Source organism: Littorina saxatilis, linkage group LG8 (genome assembly GCF_037325665.1).
Source record: "Littorina saxatilis isolate snail1 linkage group LG8, US_GU_Lsax_2.0, whole genome shotgun sequence".
In the NCBI taxonomy this organism is placed as follows: domain Eukaryota; kingdom Metazoa; phylum Mollusca; class Gastropoda; order Littorinimorpha; family Littorinidae; genus Littorina; species Littorina saxatilis.
The window spans coordinates 35676884-35684383 of record NC_090252.1 but is presented as its reverse complement, the minus strand read 5'-3'; positions in this window follow the sequence as shown (position 1 = coordinate 35684383).

The window sequence follows — 7500 nt, the reverse complement described above, 5'->3', positions numbered from 1 at the left end:
AGGAGAAAGCGCTGTATGAGTGTGCAGGGTGGAGGGGTTGGGGGGGGGGGGGAGGGAGGTGGTGTGGGGTGGGTGGGGGTGGAGGAGGGGGTGGGGGGTAAGGGGTGGGGGAGGTGGGGACAATCTCAAATATGTGACCCTCCACCACGAAATGAGTCGCATGTCACCTCGCGCGGTTCTGCGCTAGGCCGGGGAGTGTCTGGTAACAGTGTGAGGGTCACCTTAGTCACAGGCTTATAACTCAAACAGTTTTCGCTCTTTTCTAAAACGGTTTTCACCACTGAATAGAGCATTAAAAAACTCTTTAGGAAAATGTACAAATATGAAAATCATGCAAAGGTGACATGCGACTCAATCCGTGGTGGAGGGTCACATAATTATGTCCTTCAACCAGAGTTGTCTCACCGGCCTGGTTGATCTCGCATAAACCCCACCCTGAATAAGCAAGTACTGACGATCGACCTGTGGGAAAAAAATGAACTGTATTTTTAACTTAGAAATTTACTTCATCACAAAATCCTTCCTTTCCGTCGTTCAAGGGACGGAAAACTACTCGGTGCACGTGTACAAAGTAATCGTATTTTAAAGTAAAAGCTAACGAACTTCACCACGGCATTCCCTCACTTGTAAAAAAACGGACATGCTTTTCTCCCTGAAACAAGTGTAGGCCTACCACTTTGGAAGGATAGTCAGCGTGGAGTTTATGCGAAATCTTTTTCATCTTGTCGATCCCTTCTTATATTATTGTTCAGCCCGGACAGCCGCTAGACGAATGATGCCGTCTTCTCCAGGTCCTCGTTTTCTCCGCAGCGGAGGGAGACTGCCACACGGTTTTCCTTTGACTTTCTAAGATGCAGGATATTTGGAGGATGTGGTCTGAGGTCTGATCCTCTAGTCCCCAGCTGCAAGTAGGGGAGGCCGGGACCAGCTTCTTGTTTATAATTTGTGTATAAATGGGTGGTACCATGGTTTTCTGGAGAGCGCCAATGGCCTAGTACCTCCGTCTTCAGCTCTCCTAGTTTCTCGTTATCCCAGTTTTCTCAGTTCTGGTAGACGATCTGCCGACCCGGCATAGGCCATAGCTGACGAGCATCGTCCGCCCGGGTTGGTTTCTCTGGGGTGTCCTTCCCCGTAGGTAGAGCTTTTACATGGCGGCACTTAATCGCCAAGATGGGCCCGTCATAGGAAATGTAAAGCATGTATTTGAAGAAGTAGTGGAGCCACCCTCTACTCTCGTCCTGGTTGGTTCGGGACTGCTTATTTGCAGCGAACCCCTATATAGTCTAAGGGTCGATAACTATCCTGTGACCCGCTAGGTTGGAGAATGAATCTGATGGTCAAACACTAATATCAAGGTACTCAGGGCTGGACCTAGTTTTAAGGTACGAGATGGAGGGGCTTCTACAATGAGGCAGGCCGGTGTAACAGGGGCTGCCGGGATGGGCGGGGGTATGGGGGGGGGGGGGGGGGCAGACTGCTGAAATTTAGCATTTGAAATAGGTATTTTGGGTTTCTTCTTGAGAATGATTGAGAAAAAAAGGTAGACTTGCCCGGTAAGCGGCGGACGGAGGCTAAGGGAGGGAGAGGGGGGGGGGGTGGCTTCCGGAACTCAGGAGAACCCTATTTCAAGCCCTGGTACACCTAGTGTGTTGCAACATTATTACGACTCCGACCCAAACTGTGTTGCTTATGGGGCGACTCCGTCTTAAAATGTCCACGATCTTTTACGTCAGTGTATGGCCCGTTTCTACCCAGCTATTCAGGCAGCCTTTTGGGGGGAGCATGCTGGGTATTTTTGTGTTTCTTATAACGTACCGATTACTGACATGGGTAACAAGATGATCTTTTCCGTGCGTACTTGGTCTTGTGCTTGCGTGTACGAAGGGGGAATTGAATTAAAATTAATTTGAATTGAACCTCATTTTACAAGGATTAAGATTTAAGGCAAGGCATTTTCTTACAATCTGTCCTTGATAAGGCACTATCACGTCTGCACATAACTTGACCTGGGAGATCGCAAAAAATCTCCACCCTTAACCCACCAGGCGCGCCCGGGATTCGAACCCGCGACCTTCCGCATGGTAAGTCGGCGTTTTAACCACTAGGTCACTGCGCCCGTCATGGGGAGACTTGAGACTGCTCCCAGGCCCCGAGTATCCCTTTACACAAAATCGTGTTCATAATCCGCCGCACGACGGGCGCACTGAATGGTCTTATGGATAAGACATCGGCCTCAATGCCTCAATTATCCCCCTGCGTGTGAACACAAGACCAGGTGCGCACGGAAAAGATCCTGCAATCCATGTCAGAGTTCGGTGGGTTATAGAAACACGAAAATACCCAGCATGCCTCCCCCAGAATCGACGTCAGGCTGCCTGAATGGCGGGGTAAAAACGGTCATACACGTAAAATTCCACTCTTGTAAAAACATGTGCGAACGTGGGAGTTTCATCCCATGAACAAAGAGGTAGAAGAAGAAGAATCCGCCACACAACATGGCAACATTCTCATTATCAATCAATCAATCAATGACGTTTATATCGCGCATATTCCGTGGGTACAGTTCTAGGCGCTCTGCAGTGATGCCGTGTGAGATGACATTTTTATACGGCCAGTAATTGCAGCCATTTCGGCGCATATTTACCTTTCACGGCCTATTATTCCAAGTGACACGGGTATAGGTAGACAATTATTAACTGTGCCTAAGCAATTTTGCCAGGAAAGACCCTTTTGTCAACTGAGGTTAAAAAAAAAAGGTGAACCTAGAAAAAAATCAGTATACAAAAACCTGGAATGCTAATTCGATTGACATTCAGTTGATAGCGTGTGTAATTATTGAGTAATGTATTAGGACTGCCTTTTTGCTGAGATGTTCTACATCAAGAAAACTTGTAAATGGAAGTTGAATTGCCGCTCCCTGGCCGTTTTCTTTTCATTTTATGTTTGTTTGTTTTTTACGTGTGTCAGTGTGTGTGTGTGTGTGTGTGTATGTGTGTGTGTGTGTGTGTGCCGGTGTGTGTGTGTGTGTGTGTGTGAGTGTGTCTATGTGGTTGTGTGTGTGTGTCTGTGTGTGTGTATATATGTGTGTGTATGTGTGTGTGTGTGTGTGTGTGTGTTTGTGTGTGTGTGTATGCAGGATGTCCTCTCGCTCTACTTTTGGATTTGATTTTTCCAGGCAACGCAATCTTTAGTTTCGTTTTTTGGTTCACTGCTAATTCGCTTTTCGTTTTACTTTCCTTACCGACCAACAGTATGTCATAAAGAAGTCTCCATGCATAGGCGAACATTTGACACTGAAATTTGCCGTCTTTGTCTTGGTTTGTTGCTTGCTTAACGCCCAGCCGACCACGAAGGGCCATATCAGGGCGGTGCTGCTTTGACATATAACGTGCGCCACACACAAGACAGAAGTCGCAGCACAGGCTTCATGTCTCACCCAGTCACATTATTCTGACACCTGACCAACCAGTCCTAGCACTAACCCCATAATGCCAAACGCCAGGCGGAGCAGCCACTAGAGTATGGGAATGTCGCTAAACCTGGAACAGTTAAGGAGAAACAGCCGTACCAGACACAACAATTATTATTGCAAAGCGTTTTTTATATTGTCACATACTAGACTCTATCAGTAAACAAACGAACAACATAAGATAAAATAAAAGTCACACAACTCATCAAACTGACCATTATAAAAATTTCTGCATTTGTTCCAGGTTGGACGCATGGGTGTGTAAAGTGGAACACTGTGTTGTCAAACTCGGAACACATGCAAAAACACACTGACTCTCTTTCTAGCTCTGTCTGTGTCTCACACACACATATATACACCCACACACTCTCAATCACACGCACACAATTACACATTGCCACACACACAAGATAAATTACACACACAAATTACATTAATATGTAAGCGCCTAGGGCTATATTTAGATTAGGCGCATAAAAATGATCATAATAATAATAATAATAATAAATTCATACGTCATAACATTTTGATTTAGCCATCTTATTTAAATGTCTGTTTTTCCACATAACATTGGATTTTTACCAAAGAAATAGTAAATTTGATAACAATTAATGCCTCAAATGTGAAAAAAATATACATAAGGGCTAGGTCTAAACAAATCGGATAAAAAAAACTGTTTTTGTAAAACATGAAAAAAGAAGCTAAGAAACGATTTTTCACTCAATGTCCTTTTGTTTTCTACTTTCAGTGCAGTCCTCGTGTGATCAATGCCGTGTGTATACTGCTGGCACTGTATAATGTTCAAAGGGGTGTTGGTGCCACACAAGAAGCAGTACCAAGATATTTCGCAGCATAAAAGTCGTGACAGGAACACCAAATGTTCTTGATGCGCAACGCAAACCCATTTCCCCGTTTCTGACAGCCGACAACGCGCAGCCCATTTCTTCGGGTAGCCACCGTCCGGGTCCCAAAATACTGTAAAACAAATCAATCAACCATTCAATAAAAGGTATAGAAGGAAAAAATACAATAAAACTGAAAAGAGAATTGAGTACGTGACTAAAACGGTTCTATGCTAAATGCCCCCCGGACAACTGCCCCCCTCCCCCCCCCCCCCCCCGGACAACAGTACTGCCCCCCGGACAACAGTACTGCCCCCTGGACATTTGCCCGCCTAGGACAATTGCCCCCCGTGACAATGAATTGCCCCCCATTCTTGTCTGTATGTTTAGCGAGTTATCAAGTGTTGTATTGTTGTCTAGAGGGTATTCATAGGTAATGGAAGTCTATAATTTGTTTTCTCAACGATATCTATATAATGCTTCCTGGTTTGAATACACACACACACACACACACACACATAAATACACACACGCGCGCGCAAACACACAGACACACACACACACACACACACACACACACACACACACACACACACACATATATATACACACACACTCACACACATATAGACACATACACATAAATACTGTAAACACCCAGACAAAGACAAACTGACAGACATACACACAGACAAACCGACACAGACACTTGCACGCCCACACTTACGCCCGCATTTACACCAGCAAACACACTCACACACACACACACACACACACACACACACACACACACACACACACACACACACACACACACACACACACACACACACACTCTTATTGAAGTGAACGGCTTTTGCAAAAACTTGCACGAAGAGTGGTGAGAAAAAAATTGGGGGGCAGGTGTCCGGGGGGCAGTTGTCCTCCCTCGGCTCGGTGGGGGGGCAGGTGTCCGGGGGGCAATTGTCCTAGTAGGGCAATTGTCCGGAGGGGGGGGGGGGGGGCAGGTGTCGGGGAACAATTATCCAGGGGGCAATTAGCCTGCCACGGACTAAAAACACCAGTGTTCACTTTATCGTTTGATGAGGGTAAGATGGAACAGAATGCGTCAAAGCTGGAACACTGTTCCATGTTTGCCTCTATATGTGTTCCAGCATAGCCGCATGGCACCTGCATGGATTTCGACTTTAGCTGTAGGATACATGTGACGTTTCCAATCTTTTTTCCCCGTTCATAGTGTAACACATTGGTGTAGGTTTGTAATAGCAATCAACATTTTATGTGAACGTATATAGATAAAGAGTAATAAAACGAATTTCAGACAATAGAAATAAGAAGAAGAAGGGAGAAAAGTTTAAAAAAACGTACCTCTTCTTTGGTTTTGCCGCAGTTGCCATTTTTCTTTTTGCAATAACATCGGGAGGGGTCACTAGACATTTCTGCTAAAAAACATTTCATGAATTGTTTCCCGTTGACCGCATATTGAGGTGTTCCAAGTTAGCCGACTGTTCCGGGATTGGCGACTTTCCCTTAGATTGCCAATTTTAAAGTCTTAGGTATGACCCGGCCGGGATTCGAACCCACGACCTCCCGATCACGGGGCGGACGCCTTACCACCAGGCCAACCGTGCCGGTCCTTTGTCTTGGTGAGTAGAGTGGTGTTATTACTTTTCGTCTTTTATTACATGTAAAAGCTTCTACTTCTTTTCGGTTCCGGCGGTGCGTGTGCCTGTGTGTTTTTCAGTCAGCGTGTGTGCATGTGTGTGTGTCACACGGTGGTGTGTGTGGGTATGTTCGTGTGTGTTCGTGTGTGTGTGTGTGTGTGTGGGAGTGCGTGCGTTCGATTATGTGCGTGTGTGTGTATGTGTGTGTGTGTGTGTGTGTGTGTTTTCAAGTCACGAACGTACACATTTTTTCTGCTCTTTAGAAAAACGCCGAATGTGCACAAGTCTAGTATTGTACTGTGGACCCCCCTCCCTCCCCCCTCCCCAGTAAGCCATCGAAAAATATGACAAACAAGAGGCGAAGCCTTCAAGGCTCACGTAAGAAATCGACAAACAGCAACACAAACTCAATCACTCCGTCACACATACACACACACACACACACACACACACACACACACACACACACACACACACACACACACACACACACACACACACACAGTAAGCATAGGTGAAACTATGCAAGAAAGCGAGACCCTGGATCTGCCAAGAAGTCTCGGCCCGCTCACAATAACAATGACCGAGACTTTCAGTAATTCCTTTGCGTGACGTCTAACCCTCTTACGTCATAATGTGACGTCTTCAAATAGTTTCTATCACACACGTCGAACACTTTTGACCGAGACTGACGTAATCCATAGACTCGGAAATGTTAAAGTTTCTACCACAGACATACACACATACATACGCACGCACGCACGCACGCACAGACAGACAAAGTTTATCATCGCATAGGCTACACTTACGTGAGCCAAAAATAACGTCATCTTAAAATGGAGAGAGTCTTAAATTTACAGAGGTAACGAACAGATCTAAAACAAGTCGCGTACGGCGAAATAACAACATTTAGTCAATCTGTCGAATTCACAGAATGAAACTGAACACACTGCTTTTTTCGCCAAGACCACATACTCGTAGTTTCGTCAGTCCACCGCTCGTGGCAAAGGCAGTGAAATCGACAAGCCATGCATAATACTGTGGTAGTGGTCGCGCTGAGCAGGATAACACGCTTTTCTGTATGTCTATTCTTTTTAGCTTACTGAGTTTGTTTTTAATCCAAACATATCATATCTATATTGTTTTGGAATCAAGGACTGACAAGGAATAAGATGAAATTGTTTTTAAATCGATTTCGGAAAATTAATTTTCATCATAATTTTCATATTTTTAATTTTCAGAGCTTGTTTGTAATCCAAATATAACATATGTATATGTTTTTGGAATCAGATAATGACGAAGAATTTTTGGATCGTTTAATAAAAAAATAATTTTAATTACAAGTTTCCGACTTTTAATGACCAAACTCATTCATTAGTTTTTAAGCCACCAAGCTGAAATGCAATACCAAAGTCCGGCCTTCGTCGAAGGTTGCTTTGCCAAAATTTCAATCAATTTGATGGAAAAATGAGGGTGTGACAGTGCCGCCTCAACTTTTACAAAACGCCGGATATGACGTCATCAA